Source organism: Protopterus annectens, chromosome 11.part0 (assembly GCF_019279795.1).
Source record: "Protopterus annectens isolate FY-2018-M chromosome 11.part0, PAN1.0, whole genome shotgun sequence".
NCBI classification, from domain to species: domain Eukaryota; kingdom Metazoa; phylum Chordata; order Ceratodontiformes; family Protopteridae; genus Protopterus; species Protopterus annectens.
Genome location: NC_056745.1, coordinates 523,144,029 through 523,168,028, shown reverse-complemented (window position 1 = coordinate 523,168,028; position 24,000 = coordinate 523,144,029). Strand labels below are relative to the sequence as shown.

Sequence of the window (24,000 nt, the reverse complement as noted above, 5' to 3'; positions counted from 1 at the left end):
CCATGGGAAAACATCACAGGGAAGTATTAAAACCCACTCCACAAGAGATATGGGCTCTTCAGGAGCCTTCTTTAAGGAACTTGACACCAATGCTATCCTTGAAGTAGCTGCTTGTTCCTTAGTACACACTTTCACTAAACACTACAAACTGGACAAAATCATTAGGGCCAGAGCAGGCTTTGACAGGGCTGTCCTCCATGGTTTCCTGGAGACTTCTACTATACCACCTACCCTTTCATAGTGAGCTGTGGCACTCACCCTCATGTGGAGTATTGCAGCAGTGGAATAGAAGGACATCGAAAAGTTCTGAAATCTTACCATAAACATAGATGTCCTTCTCTTCCATGTTGCAGTATTCCTTTCCACCCTCCATCCTCTCCTGTCAGGATGCACTTGCTCCTGTTGGTGGCAGTGGGTGGACTATGCCCTTTTTAGGACTGGCTCTGACTGGGGCTTCTGTTCTGAGGGCTGGTACATGCAGATGTCACTTTTATAGCCCACGTTCATAGACCTACATCAGATTCCAGACGCACACTGAAGGACTGAAACTTTGGAAGAGTGGCAGGACGTATGTGAAAGAGAGGTAAACACATGTGGAATACTGCAACATGGAAGTAAAGGACATCTATGGTTATGGTAAGATTTTACAAAACTTTTCTGTCCAAACTGCCCTTAAAGAGGGCCAGTGGGGTGATCTGACATGAAGTGGATGTCTCCTGTACAGGTGGTGTCACATCATGTAGAAGAAACAGTCCTTCCATCAGGGTCCTTAAATATGGTAAGGTTAGCTGAAGGCATTGCAGAGCATGTAACAAGTAGAACACTTCAGAGGAGTGGTGAAAATGCAGGGAGTAAAGTTGGCAAAGGTGGATGACTTTAGGGATCAACAGTTCAGAGTAATGGTGAGTGTGGAAGAGAGGTGAAGACGAGAGTACAGGCAGGGTGGAATGGGTGGAGAAGAGTGTCAGGAGTGATTTGTGACAGGCAGGTACCAGTAAGAGTGAAATGGAAGGTCTACAAGAGGGTAGTGAGGCCAGCTATGTTATATGGGTTGGCAGGAGTTAGAGCTGGAAGTGGCAGAGTTAAAGATGTCAAGATTTGCAGTGGGTGTGACGAGGATGGACAGGATTAGGAATCAGTATATTGAGGCTCAACTCAAGTTGGATGGTTGGGAGACAAAGCCAGAGGCAAGATTGCATTGCTTTGGACATGTGTTGTGGAGGGATGCTGGGTATATTGGGGAAAAAGGTAAGAGGAAAAGAGGAAGGCCTAAGATAAGGTTTATGGGTGTGGTGATATAGGACATGCAGGTGGTTGGTGTGACACAGCAAGATGCAGAGGACAGGAAGAAATGGAAACAGATCTGCTGTGGCGACCCCTAGTGGGAACAGCCAAAAGAGAAGACTTCCAGCACCAGTTGAATATAGATTCATGCAGTCTGTAAAGATTACTTAGAGATTCTACAATTGGAGAGAGGCTAGTCAGTGAGTTGGCGCATGTAAACTGTCAAGTCTAAGAACTGATGTTTGGTTACAATTTGATTCGTGGCAAGCTGCATTTGCTCATGTGTTCACTGTAATGTTCAACATGGTGCTACTAGTATAAATTCATGTGATGTAAAATGGAGTCTGCATGTGTGTTATGCATGCCTTGTGATGTGTGATTTTACAATTTTTCATGACTTGATTAAAGTTTGACTGGATGACCTGTTCTTGACTTGGAAATGTGCAGAATCGATAAGCAACGCAATGTACAATTGTGTTAATGCCAGTGTATGGACTGCCTGCCTGATGTTATATGCAGTTAGTATAAATGTACTGACCTGTCAATGTGTATCTTTTTGGTTTGAATGCTGAACGGTATGCTTACGGTCCTGCACATTCTGCCCTTGGCAAGTGCCATGTATAATGGAATTACATTGCCATTGACAAAGGATCAGTTTTGGATGACTGTATTCATGTATTGAGTAGCAGTGAGGGAGCAGACAGTAAACTAGTGAGGCATAGGTCAGTATATTGCTATGCAAGTGCCCTTTTCATCATTTGTCTGTAGTACATTTTGTATTGTCAGCATATCGTTTGACATCAGTGAGTGGTCTTGACATCAGTTTGTAGGAAGTGCTGTGTGAATGCCACTTTCAGTACATCCCTTTCCAGACAAGTGTTTCACATGGATAAGTGTAACAGTGAGTATATATGACATTCATTTCTGGTTAGTACTGTGTAAGGGACTTGTGTCAGGACAGAATGTAATGTTTACATTGTAACGGTTTTTAACTACTTGGTCCAGTTGATAGAACAGTTGCAAATTGTAAATTCAAACCTGTTTCTTTTGTTTGTCTGGCATTTGGGAAAGAGGAGCTTAACCTGGAAGTTGGCAGTGTTTTTGGGTACATGGTGTTGCTGCTGTGGATCACTTTTGGCTCTGGACAAGTAATACTAATTTTATATATATATATATATATATATATATGTGTACTGGTAGTATACAGTGTTACTTCACAATGTTTCTAATATAGAGAATGACATGTATGTGTGGTGCTCTAATTAAGCTAACAAAGGTAAATGATCAGTTGCCATAAAATTCAAGTGTAAGATCTATCATACTGTGTGGATGTCGATCAGGACACTACGATAACTTTGCGGAACACCTGGAATCTTTGTTTTTCATCAGGATTTCCAGTAAGGGTTGTGCGAATGCTGGAGTGGTATGGAGTTGCCTATGATTCAGTTTTATTTTTTTGCAGCTGGAGCTTATACAGTGTTGTCTCTAGTAAGGGCTGATCATTTTGAAGAAATACGTAGGTATGTAGAGTGATTTGCTAGTCAAGCGGTGCATGTGTCTGGAAGCCTGCTTAAATGCAGGGGCGTAATGATAGCGGTGACTTGAGTGGATCAGGCTGCAGCTGCAAGTAGTGTTGTGGTGTGAGTGGACCTCTGTAATGCTGGCTACCTTGATGAGGTACAGAGACTTTTCAGAATACTGCTGTAGTAATTGCCACATTTGCACATTATAAACCAAAAGCCAGCGTAGCTGGAGTTCATTTATGACGGATCTGTTTACTTCTGGTATATTTTTGGTACTTGACTGGTATCTGATTACTGTTGAATATTTGTAAGGTACCTTAAAATCGTAACTGTTTCACAGGTGTTAGCTGATCAACAGTAGGCTATAGTCTTAAAGTGGACTGGTGATGTGGATAATTCAGCGGTCATACAGGAATAACATTGTAAATTTGAGGGTGACTTACTTGGCAGGCTAGTAACAGATCTTGAAACACATTGTTCTAACTGATAATGAAGGAAGTCCCCTTGATAAGGCTGAGTTGTGTAAGTCCAGATTTTGATAAAGTTGAGAGATGTATGCTTGGAGAAGAATAGTCTTCAAAGGGAGTTGTCTTGAAGTCTATGCCTGTAAACACTGTCAGATACTGCCTAGCAGAGAACATAGACACTGAAAGTCTGAATTATGGTGAGCATCCAGTCTGAATAATGGTGAGCCTCCAGTCTGAATTCTGGTGAGCCTCTTGCAAGAAGCAATGCATGTTTGTTGGGATAACTTACCTTAGCAGCTTAGCACTATGTTCAGCACTGGTTAACATCGGTAGTAATGGCAATGCAGTTTGTATAAAATTTGGACACACCTATGTGTGCAGACTGGTAATAAAAAATGTTACCATGAGTATGGATATGTAGTGTTTACATATGTGGTGATGTCTTGTGTAATGTCTGGAAAAAGTTGGGACAGATGGATATGCTGGAATGATGGATCCCCTGGATCCTGTAGGGGAACACTGACATTGCGATAATAGTACTACTGAGAGTAATAAGTCAGTGGTGCTTGACATAGCAATGAATGCAGTGAGCGAAATGTAATTGACATGCTAAGTATTTTGTTCTAAATAGTTGTGTTCCTGCAGTGGTTGTAGATTGTCAGTTGTAATCACAGGTGAAGTGAGAGCATCAGAAAAAATTGTGGCAAAGGGATAGACTGCAGTAATGTTGCATCACTGAAGCATCCGATAACATTTGTGTGAAAGCTTGAATAAAATGCATTGCTTTGGCTTTGTAGTAGTGTGGTAACATCTTAGCAGTTATTTTCAGACAGGATTTAACTGGCAGCATGACCTGGCGATTGTGATCAATGTTTATTTCCTTGATGTGTGTGAGCGCAAGTTAAAAACATACTTACAGTCTGTACAAGATCATGTAGGAAAAAATACCATAAGTTATAGGCGACAGTTCACAACTGGAGAATAGTACAGAGTGAAAGATGGCCACAAAATCTTGCAACAATGACAGCGCAATATCAAAAATTCAAGAAATTGTAGAAGCAACTTGCCTATACCAAACAGAAAATACATCACTTGGTTACATTCTTACTCATTGGTGAAATCTGAAGATGGCTGCCTTATTACCATCTCCTTAATTTAATTTAGCATGGTTTGCAAACAACATGAGTTCTTACTGTCACCTGTGGATATCTATCTTTTTTCACATCTTTTGCATACTGTGGAGAATACACTGGGCAATACTGTTCCTGTCCTCACTTGTCACTACTGCCATTCATAAGCCGCCTTCTCCACATTGAAGCACAACGATTGTCCTTTTGAGCAAACAGCTCTTCTACCTTCCCTTTCCTCTTCCATGAAATCTGACAAACCTGTATTAGAGGAACAGCTGTTGTTTCCTAGTTGTAATGTCTATACACTAGTTCACTCTATATAGCGGTGGAAGTGTGATGCTGAGAATACTTCTTCTCCCTGCATGGTAAGTTCTTCAAAATGTTGAGACTCCAGATTATTGCAAAAGGCAGACAGTAATAGGCTCTAAAGCAATCAGGTACAGACATTGATTGATAGGTATAAAAAAGAAGCACCTATGGCAACCAGTGTGTCATGGTATTTTTTATTAAGCACCTCAAAAATAAACAACTTCTCACATAAAATGGCATTCGAACATGTTATTGGTGCAGTATTTCAAAAATGTTTACAGTTACATGACTGGATTGTATGCACAATTTAACTTGTCGCTACTAAGTACGGAGTAACTTCATTGTGAAGCACACATTGCAGTAATTGTCCTCTGTGTCAGTGGATGCATATTGCTTGTCTGTCCTGCAGGAAAAGAAAGATTAAAAGATTACCCTGTGATCAGATCATGGATTGTAATGTATTTCTACTGACAAAAGAACGCACTTGACTGGTCAGCAAACAGCATGTAAAACAGTTATAATTGTCTCATAAGAAGAGAATGGTAATGTGACACTGGACGTCAGTTAAAATTGTTACTCAGTAAACAGTTAATGGCTGTTTACAGCAGTACACTTTAATGGGGCTTGAACACATGGTGTTATCATTCATAGATACTACACCTTAAGCCTGTTGGAAAGCCATGTTGGCGGGGGGAGACACAGGAATAGCTGCCTATTTGTAGGTAATGGTCAGTGGGCATGTCGGATCTGTTACAACAGCGCCAATATACTGTGTAAGAGTGGCCATTTTTGACAGCAGTGTAATACACAGGAGTATATAACCAGTACAGTCCATATCATACTGCTGAGGCATGTAGTGGAAGCCAGTCACTATTTCCACAGTAAGTCCATGCAGTGGCATCAAGCATCTGGGTGAGTGAAATGAAACTGATGTTGGTGTTTTTAATGCTTGGCCATCAAAGCATTCATGTTGGCCCACATTGGTTTTGTGGAATTATAAAATGGGAAAGGAACACAAAAAGCATATTTAAAATTTAAAAATGACATGACATTTCTTCTTCCAGCTTTTCCCGGTTAGGTGTCACTACAGCGGATCACCTGTCTGCTCATGATTGGCAGTGGAGTTTTTACGGTGTCGAGTTGCCAGCCCAGCGCCCAACCTTCCACAGAAGGCACACACACTCATGCCTAGGGCCAATTTAGAGTGTCCAATCCACCTACAGCATGTCTTTGGGATGTGGGAGGAAACCAGAGCACCCAAAGGAAACCCACGTGACCACAGGGAGGACATGCAGACTCTGCACAGAGGACACCCATGCTGAGAATCGAACCAGGGAACCTCTTGCTGTGAGGAGGCAGTGCTGACTGCTGCACCATCATGGCTGCCCTTAAAAATGACATGACATTTAAGATTATTAATTAGTGAAGGGTGTATATTTATACAGATAAGTGGAGAGAGTGCATGCTTATTTGTAAATGGACATAGTGGAATGAAAACAAAATCTGTAGTAATACAATGCATACTAACTGGTGAAAATCTGAGTAAACCATGATATGATGGAGTATATGTAGTTGTTTTGGGTTGTGATTGTGTACTTCTAACTGTGGTTGAAACACAAAATTGGCTGTTGCTGGAACTATGATAGTCCAGCAAAAATGTCAAACTATAATCTCTCTTTGCTGAAGAGCCCTACCGATATGTGACAAAATACAGTGAGGAAGTACAGGCAACAGTAACAGCTGCAAGAACAAAGAGCATAATTTTACAATGACCATGCGTAAACATTAATTGCATCTTTTTACATAGGAAGCAGATGTCTGTCAGAATTAATCGACAACACTAGATAAGTTTACACGAAGTATGCAATGCCATCATTTTCTTAAATTACCACTTAAAAAACATGCGACTGCTGTCATGAAAGTCCATGAAATATATCATGTTTATAGTCTATCATTTGTTAGCTATTTAACCAAACTGGAAGGAAAAAAAGTGGGAGTTTGTTGCTTTGCAAAGCAGTGATTATTCCCAGTGCTATGGAGCTTGGATCTAAATTTGACAGGAAGAGTGCAACAAAAAAAGTGTTCCACTGTAAGGAAGGAAAGGCTGACAAGAAAACAGTGCATTAGTCTGGTCACCTGCTGTGAGCTGTCAGTCACATGCAGATATTGGGTCAAATTACCCTTAGCTCTTTGACAGCTAGGGAAGGTAGGTGTGAGGGGGGAGGAGAGATACCTTGAAAAACTAGAAATCAGGCTTCACAAATGAAATCAAGTTAGCATTTCTAAAAAGAAAGAGTAATAAAATGCACTTTTCAGTTCTGTTCTGTGGTATTTGCACTGCTTATGTTTGAAGTAGTCATTAAAAAAGTATACAATGTTAACCAAAAGTAGGTGACTACAACACAGCAGTGAATGCCTGTAAAATCAGTGCAGTGACAGGAGCTTTAGGGAAAAAGTGGCAGACATGATGCAATTTTTTTGAGACAAACAATGCATTCTGAGATACTTAGAGGCAGACTAAACAATCAGAATTATTTCAAGATGCCAGACCCATAGCCAGCATTAGGCATAGGCCAACTAGGCGGCTACCTAGTGCACTGGTGCAGCAGGGGCACTTTTCCAGTATTTATTTGGTGTAGGTATACCAGGATGGGGGCACCCGGTGGAGTAGGAGGGCAAACCATGGAGCCCTTTTGTCTAGGGCACCAGGTGACTGAAGGCTGCTCCTGGCCAGATCCCATGTGATCAGACTCAGAAATTATGTATAAAAATATCTAAAAACCTCTAAATAGTCACAGAGTGGTGTTAAAATGTAGGAAACAGCAAACCATGATTAAATAGTTTTTTTGAGTCTGTTGGTGCAGGTCTTCTTTAAGGTGGTAGAAGGATTTAGGGAGAAAGAGGAAGAGTTTTGTCTTTTTGGGGTTGAGTATGAGTTGGTTGTTAGTAAGCCAGGATTCAGTGTGGCTGAAGGATTTCTATGTGAGGGTGAGCAGGTCAGTAGGGTTGTCAGCAATTACAATGATAGTGGAGTCATCTGTGTACTGTATGAGGGAGGACTGGGGACAGGATTGGTGTAGTTGGTTGGTAAAGATGTTAAAGAGATGGGAACCTAGAATTGAGCCCTGAGAGACACCCATTTTGATTGGGAGAAAGGGGGAGAGAGGGCAGACAGCCATTTGACAGATTGCCTGTCTGTGAAGTAACTGTTGAACCAAGAGAAAGTTTCTGTAGATAGGTTGAGTTGGGACAGTTTGGAGAGGAGAATGGGAGACAGTATCAAAGGCTTTAGAGAGGTCTAACAATAGATAGGACACTAGTTTATTGTTATCTCTGGCAAGGGAAATTGTGTTAGTAAAGGAGATGAGAGTAATAGAGGTACTATGGTGGGAGCAGAAGCCATGCTGGGTAGGGGTGAGCAGGTTTTTTGAGTGAGGTAGGATAAGAATTGTCTAAGAACACAGTGTTCAAGCATTTTGGAGAGGGGAGAGAGTATGGTTGTAGGACAGAAATTAGAGAGTTCAGTGGAATTGCCTCCTTTGTGGATTGGTATTGTGTGGATTTTATTCCAAATTGGGACAATTGATTCACTGATGGAGTGATTTATGAGAATGAAGACTGGGATCATAGGAGATTACTAGGCTATTGTCCCTGAGGCCCTTATAAGCCTAGCCAAGAGTTTAGCCCATGTTTAGACAAATCACCACCCAATACCCCTGTCCAGCAGGGACATGGGTGGAATCCCAGGGGTATATTTTCTGCTTCCCATACAGTTATCCAGCTTACACTTAAAAATGGGTAAAGAGGTACTCTGCTTGATGTGGAGAGGGAGTCTATTCCATAGATGAGGGAGTGTCTGGGATACAAATCTGTCCCACCAAGTCCTGTTGATGTCACTGACCAGGTTGAAGCCACACATGTGGGTTACTCGAATGGAGCTTGACTTGTGGATATGCAGCAGTCCCATCAAGGTGGGGTCCATGATCACCTTGTATGCCAGGCAGAAGTCAGCTCTGAAGAGTCTGCATGAAACTGAGTAGAGGGATAGGGCTTTTAACCTATTTCTGTATGGTAAATGTTTGGGGCCCTGGATTCTCCTGGTGAGGAACCTCTGTAGTTTATCCAGCTGCTGGTTGTACTTTGTGAGATACATGCCAAAAGGTGCATTGTACTCAATAATGGGCCTTATAAGGGAAGAATACAGGGATGTTATAACCTCCTTGTTCCTGGATAAGATACCCTTACTTATGAGGTGGGCCATGTAGAATGCTTTCCATACCACGGAAGCAACATGGTGGTCAAAAGTCAACCTGGGTGCCCAAATCCCTCACGATGGATTGACTGCTTAGGACATTATTAATGTGATAATTTGTGGGGACGTCACTCTCCCCAAAGGGAATGATGATTCATTTTGTGGTATTCAGCTTGAGGCCATGTTTCTGGCACCAGTCATTTGTCTGAGTGAGACCCTCTTGGAAGATGTCTACATCGCTAGGTGAGTTGATGACAGCACCCAGCTTGCAGTCATCTGCAAACTTGGTCAGCCATAGACCACTGGTTTTGGCCTGCACCTCAGAAAAGTATATCCCAAATAACAGAGGCCCCAAGGCCGAACCCTGGGGTACGTTGCTTGTTACGGGTCCACTGCTTGAGGTGGCTTCCCCTATTTTGACTACGTAAGTTCTGTCAGTGAGCCAGTTTGCTACCCATCTGGTAACATATGGATTGATGCCTAGTTGAGAGACTTTATTTATTATACCCGAGTGGGGAATAGCATCAGAGGCTTTGTCCAGGTCAAGGTAGGTGGTGTGCACAGTCTTCCCTTCGTCCATGGCTTTGGTGACTATCTCAAAGAAGTCGACCAAATTTGGCAGACATGACCTCCCCTTGATGAAGCCAAACTGTGTGGGATCAAGTGTTTGGAGGTTGCAAATGTCCATGTTAATGAGATCCATGATAATCTGGTCCATGGCCTTGCAGATCAGGCTAGTTAAGCTGATGTGTCTATAATTTCCCAGATCTGTGGATGATCCACCTTTGTGTAAAGAAATGACAGTGGCTGTCCTCCACTCAGCTAGAATGAAGCCATTACTCAGGTTTTGGTTGACTAGGGTGCTTAATAGTGCTGCAAGTTCCTGCATGAGTTCACGTAAGATGCAGCCTGGGATGTTATCAGGTCCCATGGAGGCTGTATTTTTTTTACCTTTGAGAGAGCAGTGATGTCCTTTTCCCTAGATATAAGGGGAAGGGGCAGGTACTGGGGATGTCCTGATTTACTGATGGGGTAACAGAGGGGTAAAGTTATCACTGAATCTGTCAGCCAGCAAGTTTGCTATATCTATGGCATTTGTATATGTGATGTCCTTGACCACCAGTCCTGAACAGATCTGGGTGCTTCCCTTGAGGTTGCAGACATATGTGAAGAAGGCCTTATGATATGCTCTAGTAGATGTGGTCAATTTGGACTCAAAGTTTGCTTTGGAGGATTTTGCTAGTGCTCTTATTTGGTTGTTCACACTAAGGAAATATTGCTTCTAGTTGGGCACCTGCTTCTTCTTGGTCTTGGACAGCAATTTTTTTTCCTTTTGTTATAGAGTTTATTTATTGCAGATGTCCACCAGACATGTTTACTCTTCCTTGCAGAGGATGATTTAGTCCTGTTGGGTATTCCTGATTCCATGCATCTATATAAATGCTTTTATAGTGCTTTGGTGTAGTTTTGGATATTGGTGCCAGTTCTTACAGAAGGGGTGGGGGCTGTGAAGCTGTTTATACAATCCCTGAGGAGGCTGTAATCAGCTTTGGAGAAGTTTTTATGTCTGATCCTAGCTAGATGGGGGTTGCGGGAGATGGTGACTTCGAAAATGACTGCTTTGTGGTCGGATAATACCAGGGAGGATGATACTATTGGGATGCTGCAGTGCTTACTCATGTTTGTTAACACTAAGTCCAATATATTATCACCCCTTGTGGGGGCTATTGACTAGCTGTTCCAAGGCATTTGCATTGACAAAATCAAGGAATCTCTGGGCATTTGTGTTCTGGCATGAATAGTTCTACGAGTCTATGTTTGGAAAGTTAAAGTGACCCAGGATCAGGGTAAAGGGTGAATCTTGATAGATTCGAACAGGTCCAAATAGGTGGATTGGGCATCCTGAGTCAGATTTGGGGGCCAGTAGCTAGCTATGATTTGAATAGGGGTCTTGTCAATGGTTAACTGCACCTGGAGTATCTCCTGTGTGTCATACAGTTTGACCAGCCTGGAGGTGTGTATGTCTTTAATGTATATTAAAACTCCACCTCCTTTGGCTTTACTGCCCACAGTTTGGGTCTGAATGTATGATAGGTGAGTAACCAGGTAAGGCTGGGGTGGTGTCTGCAGCTTTGAACCAGGTTTCTGTGACTGCACAGATGTCAGCATTTTCCAGGGTTAGGAATGCTTGTAATGAGTGCAGTTTCATGTTTAGACTCATAGTGTTTAGCAGCATGACCTTTAATTTGTGTTTTGTTGAAATTTTTATGTTAGCAGTTTTAACCATATCACTTGTCCTAAAAAAGGCACTATAGGGGAGGCAAGAGCCTTTGCCAGAAGCCTGAAGCCCAGGTGAAACAGATGCAGGCCATCTCTGGCAAAGCATCATGGTCTGTCAATCATATCTTCCCAGACTGTCAGGTACTGGATCCCCCTGGAATGACACCAGAAACTATGCCAATTGTTAAAGTCAATCATGTTCTGTTTGTATTGGGACATCATTCTGGGTGAAGGCAGAATGCTGCTTAAGGCTAGGGACATACCTGCCTGGGGCACATAATCAGTGAGCTCAGTCATGTCTCTCTTCATATAGTCCAAAGAGGTACATCTCAAGTCATTCACACCAACATGGACTATGAGAGTCATAACAGTACCTGTTGTTGAGAGACTTGAGTGGGTGTGTGTGATATGGCAGATTCTGGCACCTGATAGACAGCTAACTGTGACTTTCTCCTTATCCAGCCTGGTGGGAGGCACATCTGTAAGTCTTACAATGGAATCTCCTATAACTAATATGTTGGGTTTATGGTGAATCCTTAGTGGTTGTAAGGCACAAGTGTGTGGACTATGCATGGTATGTGGTGTGAAGAGCCATGGAGATTGTGTGTGCTTTTGCCTCACAGGTCTCCTTTGTTTGGGTATGTTTATGTGGAGGACCTCCTCATATGTAGGTGTGTGTTGTGTAGGTTTGGGTGGTGTTTGAGATGTAGTGATTGTGTTGACAACCTTTTCAGTACCAGATATACTGGCTTAAGGGAGAGAGAGCTTAGACTCTAGGTTCCTAATGTAATTGCATCACTCACAGATTATGTTCCTAGGTGGTAGTAGTAGATGGTTGTCCGTGTACATGAGGCATTTGCTACACTGTCTCAGGATGTCCACATCAACCAGACTGGCAGGAGAAACTGTAGGAAATTGTCCATCCATATTTGTCAGAATCTGAGGGAGAAAGGACAGGGAGAGCTAAGGGGTGGGCCTAAAGCCCAAGTGCTTAAACCAAAACTAAGAGCTTAGAATAACACTTAAGAATAACACTTAACAATTTAGACAGTCTGTAAACAAGCAGTAATAAATGCAACAGAAAATATGCAGTTGAACACTTTAGAGAACAGACAGCAAGTATCAGGAAAAAGCAAAGCAAGCTGAAGTAACAGAGTAGTAGGAAGAAACACAAATTAGAAAATATAAGCAGCTGAATAAAGTGTCTTTTTTAAAGTAAAAAAGGAGAGAGCAGGAACAGAAGATAATTCAAGGTTACGGGACTAAGGGCTTGGCCTTCCCAAATGATCACTGTATTAGGTAGAATGAGCTAAAGAGATGGGATGAGTGTCCCAGATCAAAACTAGTTTCACCACAGATCAGAAAACAATGCCAGGAAATATATAAATAATTAAATCAAGCAAAAATTAAGACAGTGCTGAACTCTGAACAGTTAAAGTGCCAAAAAAAATACTTATCAGCTCTATATTTCCAGGTAGTTTAAGAAGCACTCTCAGTCAGAACACAAATAGATTTTATCAGTGAAATGCAGGGATTTACAAACAGGGAATATTTTATACCAGAAAGCCTTGAGACAATCAGATAACACAAAAGCTGTTAGACCAGTTTTACCAACTTTAAGAACACAACAGGAATAGGGTGGGAGAAAACCAGTTTCAGCACAGATCAGAAACCAATGCCAGCAAATGTATAAAGAATTTAGTCAAGCAAAAATTAAGACAGTGCAGAACTCTGAACAGTGTGAACTATGCAGGGATTTAGAAACAGGGAATATTTTTATACCAGCAAGCCTTGAGACTTAGCAGCAGTATTTAGAAAAAGAGGAGGAAATTTATCAGCTTATCAAGAACATGGTTTTAGTTTAAGAAGGTTTTTAATGCAGCTGGTAGGAACTGGTCTCAGTGAGAAGGGGAGTTGTGTAGTTGGGTGGTGGGCCGAGGTGAAAGATTGGGTGGGTTGGAAGTCTACATATTTTTACTGATGGTATCAATGAAATATGAATTAAAAAGAGTTGCAGTTTCTAGGAATGTGTTATTGGGGGAGGGGTTGGGTGTAGAGAGATTGCCTGGGTGGAGTATCCGGTTGATAATATTCCAAAACGTTTTTGGGTTTCTGGGTGTAGTAGTTTGGGGTGTGTGATAGAAGCTTTTTTGTCATTGATAATGTGCTTTTTAGTCAGATTCCAGAGCTCCTTATATTTTTGGAAGTTGGAGGGAGATTTGGTTTTGGTCCAGAGTTTCCTTGCATTATCTCTTCTGTGAATTAGAGACCTAGTAGAGTTAGTGAGCCAAAGAGAATACAGAGATTTGATTCTAACCATTCTGGGAGGAGCAAGAGAGTTTGTTAAGGAAGATGGAGTTAAATTGAAGTACAGCTTCATCTAGAGGTAGGGTTAATAGGAATGACCAGTCTATAGCTAGGAAAGAGTTGTTAGAAGTCTCAGGGTCAAAGTTAGCTAGCCTACAGCATTCTTTAAATTTGTGAGGCTGACAGTGATGGGGAGAGAATCTTTGGATGCATATTGGGCTATGGTCACTTATGGAGTCTGATAGGGATTCAGTGTAGTGATAGAGGTTAGGACTGGAGACAAGAATCCAGTTAATGTTGGAGCTCAAATTAGTGGGCTTATGATGATAAATTGAGTGAATCTGTACAGGTTTATGTTGGCAGTAGGAGAGTTAGAGCAGAGGGTTAGCCAATTGATGTTGATGTCACCAATAATTATGGTCTCATTGGATATATTGTCAGACACCCATTGGAGAATCTGTTCCAAAAAGGGTATGTTATCTCTGGGGGTATGTAGATGGCAACTACTGTTAGGGTTTTGTAAATGTTGGGTTTATAATTTTCCATAGAGCTCTGCTGGGTGAAAAAAGTGGAAGGATTGGATGGGGGGAGTTAGGGTTAGGAGGTCAGAGTAAACATTAGCAACACCTACACCTTGTTTATGTGTTCGGTCGTGGCATTTGATGTTGTATCCTGGGGGGAATAAATTTCATTGTCTGTGTTGTGAGGTTTTAGCCATGTTTTAGTGAGTGTAACTATGTCAGGAGAATATTGGTCTATCCAAGAGTGGAATTCAGTTATCTTATTAAACATACTATGGATGTTGATGGAGTAAAAGGATAGATGTTTGGGGTTATTATGTGTGCACAAAGGGGTTGGATAGTCTGTGGTATGAGTAGATGGCTTAATATCGGGGCTGGGATTGGGGTGAATGTTACCTGAGAGTTGGAGGGTATTGAAGGGGTGGAGGAGAAGTGTGATAAAAAGAGAGAAAGAGAGAAATTTTTGTTTGATTATGTAAAGAGAAGAGAACATAGGAGGGAATTTGATTTTGGGAAGAGTAAATTCAGCACAGGAGAAGAGTGGGGATGATATGGGGGTGGAGTAGTGAGTATATGACTGTGTAGTATAGTGAGAGGAGGTTGGGGAGTAGGGATTTAGGATTAGCAAAGTGTGATATGAGGTGAGGTTGAAAAGGAGTAGTAGAAGAGAGGATGTGAGGAAAGGGAGAAGAGGAGATGAGAGGAAAGGAAGAAACATAGTGGAGGTTAAGGAGAGAGTGTTGCAAGAGAGTGATGAGCGTGGGATTGGGGAAGGTTTGTATCAGAGCAAAGGATTGGAGAGGGGAGGGAAGTAGTGGGTGGGAGAGTGGCATATGCTATAATGTGTAGAGATAGAAGAGGGATGTAGATGGGATTGATTAGACTAGATTGGTTAAGATGGACAGGAAGCTAGAGGTTAGTGGGAGTGGGGTCAAGATTGATAGCTATAAAGGAAATCGAATCAGGGTGGGTGGGAATGGGGTAGGATAGAGGAGCGTAGTGAGCCTGATGAGGGCGAACAGAATGGACTGGCTCTGGTCTAGCATATTATTATATTACTAGAAAGAAAAAAATCAGGTAACAATATGGCAGTTACTTAAAAGCAAGGGTGAAGGACTGATCTAAACTACATTAATAGCTAACAGAGTCTATTAGAGGCAGAGGATAAGAGAAATAAAAAAAGTAAATTTAGATGTCAGTATCTATATCAATATATGTTGGAGGCTGTGGATTTCAGAAATATAAATATCAGATACAAGCTTTAGGAGATATAAGAAGTATAAATGTCTATTACTGGGTGATGTAGGCTGGGGTTTAGGAAAATTATAAGGTAATTGCAAATAAGAAACAGGAGGTTGAGTCAAAAAGAGAAAGGGTCTTAGTAGATGACAAGAGAGGAGAGATGAGGTAAGCAGAAAGAGGGCTAAGCATTATAGAGCAAACGGCAGGTAGAGTCTGATACTTTGGACAGGACTGTCTCTAGGGATAAGGGTCCTTAGCTGAAGAAGAAATGGGAGAGGGGCTAAAGCATGGAGTGGTGATGTAAAAGGAACTGTTACAATTTAGTAGAAATAAAAATGTTGCTACAAACAGCAGTGTGTACATATATAAGTAGAGGGATTAACCTTGAACGAAGTCTGGGTACAATAAAATAAAATAGGGAATTCCAGATACAACATGCAGGTTTATCTTGTGAGGCACATACAGGTTAGCAGATTTGTGACAGGGTGAGTAGAGGGATATAGCACCTGAATAAAAAAGAAAAAAAGCAGAGGTAGTGGTTAGATAGTGATAAGAAAAAAAATTAATAAGTGCCTTTCCATCGTAATATTCATTTGAGGGTTATACATTTCTCTAAATTTATGTTTTAAGCACTTGGGGTCTTCCCTTGACTCAGCCAGTACCACTATATGGTGATTCCCCCCTACAAACACAGTAGCTGCATACATAAATGAATGTTCTTTTTCTATGGCTTCTGAACTAGCTAAATTAAGCAGAATACATGCCTTTGTACGGTCATCTTTAACAGAAAATGTAGCTTTATGAAAATATCATATTCTTGCTCAAACACTCTCCAGTTCTCTGCAATATTATTATTAAGGACAAGTGGACCTGGTTTTCGAAATCCTTCAGCCATGCCAACAAAGTATGCCCAAACACACTGAAAAAATGCCCCTTGTAATTATATATGAATATGCGCACACAGCCAATACTTGTAATAACATTCAAATGCACAAAAAAACTCTTTGAAATACTGTACTTTGTGAAATAACTGTACTGTAATACTGCACAAACATGCACACTCTGTATATTTTGGATATCTTGAATAGCTTTAATTAATGTGAAAAAGTAGCACATAGTGAAAAAATGTGGTTGTTTTCCTTATTTTATTCATTTTATGCGATTCAGACTTTGCTTCATACATTTTCATAACTATTTTGAATATTTTTTATCAAATTGTCGCAGTTTTGGACATTTCATTAACTAGATATTTGTTTTGAATGTTCTGAGTGCTTTGTTTTATATTTTCTGAATAAGAGATCATTTAAGCAGGTTTTGATACCTGGAATTCATTTCTGACCTGCTTTTGTGAATTATACATGCAGTAGGGATGATCCATCCCGCAATATTCCTCCACCATTAACTAAGTGCCTTTTAGTCTTGATTCTAGATTTGGATCCCATTCTGACACCATGTCACTCATTATTAGTTTACAATTGAAGATGAACAGGTGGGATAGTTCATTAATATGCTTTATTACACAGAAGCACATCAGGATGGATCGCAGCAGTACAAAATATAAACAAACTGAATGACTGACAGACTACACAAACATGCAAGCTTACATTGCTACAGCTTACTACAAAACGGCAGTCAGGCTCGGACGTGCTCAGTATTTCTACACTTGTGCAAGCCCATGGGAAACTTCTTAAAGGTATACATACATACATACATACATACTGATCTATAATTGTTTTTTCTTTTAGCCTGGCATTACCCCAGACTACACACTTTATTCCAAACTCGTTAAAATTGGTCATTCACAAATACATAGAATCCAACAGTTTCTTTCAACTTTAGTCAGTATAATGACAAATATAATATGTCACCCTAAGAAGTAACATAATTACATTATTCAGACTTTCACATGGGCATCTAACTAATAAAATAAAACAATATTTCTGTCCACAAATGAGTACTATGAAAAGAGAATTTTTAGATAGGGGATTTGGCAGAAAAGAAATAGATAAAGCAATGGAGGGTATTTTTTTTTTGTGAAGCAAGAGGGCTAGACATTAATATTCTGCAAGTGACGGCATGACTTATACATCAAGGAATGAAAAAGTTTTTATTACTGAAGCGATACTAGTGTCGTTAAATAATCCAAACAATATTAGTGCGATTTGTAATGTAATAAAGAAGAACTGGCATATTCTGACCTTGGGCAAACAAATAAATGGTGTTATAGGTTCTAAGCTGAGGTTTAGATTTAGAAACAAAAAGTCATTAAAACTGATGCATTGTTATAAAAATGAGAAGTCAAATGACCCGGATCACATAGGTATGTTCCCATGTGGTAGGTGTAACTTTTGCCATCTAACAGTGAGAGTTTTTTCATACATCCAGGAACAAATAGAAAATGTCATTTTAGAGTTTTAGCCAACTGTTCTTCAAAAAATCTTGTATATCTGGCACAGTGTATGATTTGTAAAATAATTTTTAGGTTGGCAAAACTACTTGTTAAAAATAATTAGAGAGCATGTTAGAGATAATTAGAGAGCATGTTAGAGATATAAAGTCAATGAATGAGAGGAACAATTTAGCAAACATGTTTTAGAAAATGGAAGTACACATAAGTTCAAATTTAAAGTGATCGAAATGGTAGCTGATGATGGCAGGTTAGGAGACTTAAGTAATAAGATGGAATGTAGAGAGCTTTTCTGAATATTACATTTACAAGATGACAAGCGATTTGGTTTGAATGATAAAGTTTCTTTAAAACCTAAATTGAACAGAGGGGTTATTTAGATGATCAATTAGTATGCTTAATTATGATGTACACGTGATTTTTTATATTTATCGTCATTGGCTGCTTTTAATTTTATTTGTGCATTTATAAAGATGTATATTTTTAAATATTTTTATGGTCTGATGAAGCAGTATATATCTGCAAAAGGACTTACCACTGTTTTACCATTAAAATCTTCTGCCTGTACAGCATTTCCTTTCTTTCATCAGATTGATATTATTATTGGATTATTACACTGTGTATCACTTGCTTGGTCTTTTGGAATATTTATGTCTAGTAATATTGTTCAAACATTTAAATAGCTATCTAGTAAGTAAAGTTAAACAATGATAACATCAAAAGTTATGAATAGAGAGAAGCATGGCATGATGGCTGATTGTTAGCAGCACTAAAAAAAATGTCTGTAAATCTACATGAAACACGGACAGGTTTTATTACCAGTAAAGATATTACTGCAGTTTTTTTGGCATGAATCAACTCAAAAAAGCTTAAAGGTATCTCTGGATCAAAACAAAATAATAACATTCAGAGAATTTCCTGTCAGTTTAAATATCTTTTCATCTGTAATTATGAGCCACTCCAAAGCAATGTCAGAAGAGTGTACTATCAGAAAGGAACTACAAACTCTAGGAGTAAATATTCAATAATTTTTACAAAAAAATGGGCATACTGCACATTAAAATTCTGCACATATGAAAACATGGAAATGGTCTTGAAGGAAGGCTAAATGAGGAAGAATCAAGTACCGAATTTCTCCACAAAAATAACTGCCGCCTAGAGAAAGTGGATGACCCAAACAAATAAAAAAGAGGAAATATGGTGTGCCAGAAAATTTAAGTGACAATATGAGGAACATTCTTACAGTATGACTTACAAAAACACTTAATTTACAAGGAGCTTTGTCAAATGGAATAGAGAGAGCATGCAGGGCACTATTCAAACCATCAAATAAAAAAGGAGAATCATCAAAATTGATCAAAGTGAAACTCATTAAGGATTGCTAAAGATTTGGTCATAAGAAGTGCTTGGTCACATCCTCCTCTTAAGACAGAGAGAAACAGAATTAGATTTTCAATGGGTATTATAGCAAAGTTACTGGCCAAAGGAGAGCTATCCTACCGCTTATCAAAGAACTAAACAAGAATGGCATCAAGGTTCATCTTTTTCCAGCAAGGATAACAATTTTTCTTCATGTTGCAATAAAAATATCTGATGTCCAGACCAACAACATATTTTTTTACCTCACATTCAATGGATTGGGGTGGAATGAATTAGAAGAGACAAGCTAATAAGAATAACTATAACTAGAAAACAGCATCATCAAAAAGCACTAAGAGACAAATGATTTTGTTGCCATGTAAATTACAAATCTGGTTACTTAACATTGTATAACCAATGTAAAACAGGAAGGAACAGAGATGATAATCCTCTTGACACAAAATATTCATAGAATTATTTTGTTTCATGCTATTTGTTAACAAGGTAGACCCAGTGGATATAGTCCATTTTCAAGGGGAACCCAAGAGCAATGGCTGATTAAGTGGCTTACTCAAGGTTATACAGTAGTTAAGGAGATCAAACTCAATACCACAGGAACTATAGCTCACAACCTTAACCTCTGCACCAGCTGCCAGACCAAACATAATAAATGCAGATGTGAAAGCAAGAACAGGACAAGAAGGGAAATATAATGCACTTTCAACATATAATATGACATACTAAGCTTAGAGGTTCCAAATGTTTTCTAAATCTAAACAGAGAAGAAAATTAACTGATGTACAAGTAAAAATATAAATGATAACATAGAATGGGCATAAATACATCCAAAACAAGGAACATAACTGTAAACATTAAGAAGGTCCACAATAAACTAGGTTTACTTTACAGAAACAAATAATTCCTAACTAGACACTCAAAAGCTACTATTGCTCACATGCAGCTCCTATCTTCCCTCCTATATGCCTCCCCAATCCTAACCAACCTCTGCAAATCTGAATTAACCAAACTTGAAGCCTGTTATAATAAAATTACTAGAACTTCCTCAGCTACTACGCTTTAAACGGTTATCCTTTGCCCACAAAATATTGCATCGACCAGACAAATCTCCTGCCCTCCAAAAACTATTACAACCATTCATCACTTCCAGACCCCTCCGCTCTAATAGTAAATTATTACTAGGCACCACCAAAACAAATAACACAGCTGGAGAATCACTCTTCTCAAACTACATCCCTAACATATGGAACAAACTGCCCACCCAAATTACTACCTGCTGCTCTTTAACACAGTTTAAAAAACTCCTAAAACTACACCAGAAAGACTCCTGGCTTTGTTCTTGTAACTGCCCTGAATAGACCTCTAACTCCTCAACTCTACATCTCTAACTAACTTTGTATCTCATTGCCCTCCCAATAAATCCTAACTGAGGCATCTGTCTTCTCCTTCTCTCAGGAGTCTCTTTTTCTTCCCAAGCATGACAAATTACTTATGTACATATGTATATACTCATACTGTGATGTCTGTTGCACATGTTTATCTAAGACATTTTATATTTATCCTTTTGTAGCATTTATGTTTGACACTTTGAGCTTGCTTGCAGACAAGCCTTTTTCTTTTGTAGTGTATATAAACTTTATGCTTTTGTGAAGTCTTACATTACCTGTAATTGTAACTCAAACTTGTAATTTTGCTTAACTGGAGCTTTTCTCCCCCGGCCTCCGCTGAAAAGGACCTGTGTCCAGTTGGACTTTCACGACAAACAAATTTTAAATAAATAAATAAATCAGTTTATGATGTTAACAGATTTAGTTATGTATTCATTTCATTTGCATATTTTAAACATTAAACAGTGTTGGTGACTTTCTGGTAATGGGAAATGCCAATGTTTTTAGCTCAAGTTTTCCTTGAGATACATGACGCATTTAAATTGTGGCTTAAATGTTCAATCAGTTAGGCAAATTCTACCAAGAAAGAAGAGGGTTCTGCCAAGGGCTGTTGCAGAAACAGAAAGTTCAGTTAAGTCAGATAATAGAAGTCAAGCAGACAAATTTGGGAACACTGATCTGTTTTCTGTCCTCATTGCATTGTGGGATTTGCAACATACAATTCAAAAATAAACAAAAATGTCTGCATTTATATATGAGAGTTTCTGAACTTACACAAAATGATTCACAGAAGCAGAGGTAACCATAGTGCTGGCCATCAAACTGTACATGCTGTGTCACTAAAAGAGAAGGGAAATACATTATTAAGGAGATCACTTGAATATAAGCACTCTGAATAAACAATATAAAACAGTTTACACCTTAATATTGTGGTAGAATACATTTTTATGTCTTAAATGCCAATAGAATATATCTGAATAAGTTATAAAAAAATATTTTTACGAAACATTTGCATACATGTGACAACTATCATTTGCTAGTACATGCATGTTGTCTATAGTTTGTAGGCGAACCTATGGGGATTTTAAAGTTCTTATTCTTTATTGCAATTCTAGGTGGATATAATAGGTATGTATGACATATTGACCACATAAGCTAAATTAAGTGTTGCATTTCCTTGAATTAGCAGACTAGAGTTGAACGGGGAAGGGAGAGAGAGATGGTGGAAATGCTTTGTAACTAGATTAGTCATGACTGACAGATAATGCTATGGGGAAGAAAAGAACGGACTGCAGGGGAAATAATGGAAAATGGGAACTTTTATTTTAAGTAGTGTTATTGAATTATAGTCATAATGCAGGGCTATTTTGTACAGGATTGTATTATTTATCAATACATGTCTTTGATAACTATTTATGTCTGTATATACCCATTACATATCAAGGAAGCAAATTTAGACTCTGTACCCTATTCTTATTATTTACAGTTTTATAAAAATGTATAAAGAGAACTACATTAGCTGCTTAGAGATTTTTGAAATGAATGACACTTTATGGAAGTGAACCAGGTAACTTCTTTGAAAAATGCTGAGCTTGGCAGATAAGGCATTAGAGAAAATTGTTAATATATAACAAGAATTAAACATGATTAAACTCTTGTCTTTCAGTACATTACTTAAGAAAATTAGTGTTTAAAAATAAAAAGATAGTTATTGATTTTATAATACCAGCTTCACCTGTTTGGAACAATAACAGAAAAAAATTGGCGAAAGCATTACACATCCTTTACTCTCTGAAAGGATTACTTCTTCACAGCATTGGATTGTTATAATTGCATGGTTTATTTTGTTAGAAATACATAGTTTAAAAATAGCACAGACTTTTTATATTCGCTTTATGTATTCTTAAGTGAGAAATGTATTACTATCTCAGTTTGCATTTCATATTCCTCACTCTTTGAGGGTTGCTTATATGGTATGGGAGGCTTCATATTAATTTTTGATATAATAGTGTGGTTCCAATTACACCAAAAATTCTACTTGTTTTAAACAGCTATGACTGTGTAACTTTAGCCTGCTTTTCATCTTACTTTCTGCAATTTAATGCAGCACATTGTAAGCAATTTAAGAGACTTCCCTTCAATTTAGACTTGCATTTGGAAACTGCTGCTGAACAGCATTGCTTGTGTTAACACATTCCACTGTATTTTATTCAAAAAGGAATGACGATGCTTTCTTATAGAAAGTGTAAACACTAAAATGTTGCAATAGTTCCACTGCTTTCACAGTAGTATCACTTGAAGCTGACAGCTGTTACATTGTTACATTTGTGTTTATAAGATGTTACTGCTGCACTTGCATTATCACTACCAGCTTTGGGAGTCATTTTGCTAGGCTACCCTTTTGAAAACAATAATTCATTATGCCTCTACAGAAAGGGGAACTCTCCTGATTACTCCAACTACAGACCAATAGGTAGCTTATCTCCTCTATCAAAACTGTGGAAAAATGCATACACTGACAACTCTACACATATCTCACTGATAATACTCTTCTCTCTAAAACACAGCAGATATTCCATCTACACCATGGCACAGCAGCTACCTTACTTAACTTCACCTATACCATCAACAACAGGAATGTAAGTAACCTAGTCTCATCCTTCTTTTGTTTTCTTTCTTAACCTAGCCAAGGCATTTGACTATGTTTCCTACCAAAACTGCTATCAAGTGACAACACGATTTCCCACCTTCCTACCTGTCTTAGTGTCTCATAGGCCGTCTTCTCTTTTACATTTTCATAAATAATTTCTGCATTACAGCCAAATAAATTGATATAGTACAGAAAGCAGCTGATGCTACAGTTATCTGCTTAGTCACAAATCTAGTAAGGCTATAATAAATTACCCAAGAGGGATTATCTTCGCTAAAATCATGGCTTGCCTACTCCCATCTACTTCTAAATGCAAAGAAACACAAACTAATGCTACTAATAGATGCACAAATTTCAGGCTAAAGGTATAACTTTCACATGAAATCAACAAACACCACTATGGAAACAGTGTCACAGACTAAATTACTATGTCTCATAATACATGAAAAGCTAAGATATGATCAACAAATTCTGCAAAGCATTAAACACCAGAAACTAGTCCCTTTCTATTGAGCTAAACCTTATCTCATACAAAAATCTAGAAAAACATTGCATCTTTCTATCTCCTTCCATCACTACTTTATGCATCAACAGTCCTTAAAAACTTGCATACCACCTAGAAGACAAAATGTCATACATGTTGCAATAAAACAGCAAAATTCACTGCCAGCCTCACTTACAAAAATCATCATTGCCAGGCCCTGAAACAACTAAACAGGCTTGAATATCCACACTGCCTATCCCACACACATCTAATTGCAGTCCACAATCTAGTCCATAAACCTGAAAACCATCTTTTCTTATATAATACCTTACAACACTTCTTATTAGACAGGGTTCTACATTCAAGCAAAACATTCCTA

General features: G+C 38.9%; 1 long non-coding RNA gene across 1 annotated transcript; it reads right to left on the bottom strand.

The window, feature by feature from the left end:
- Positions 1 to 4,888: 4,888 nt before the first annotated feature.
- On the bottom strand, positions 4,889 to 21,475 carry LOC122814831. Its single transcript, XR_006366902.1, has 2 exons — positions 21,262 to 21,475; positions 4,889 to 5,116 (listed from the first exon to the last, which is right to left on the bottom strand). It is a non-coding gene; the product is annotated as an uncharacterized LOC122814831 (long non-coding RNA).
- Positions 21,476 to 24,000: the final 2,525 nt, after the last annotated feature.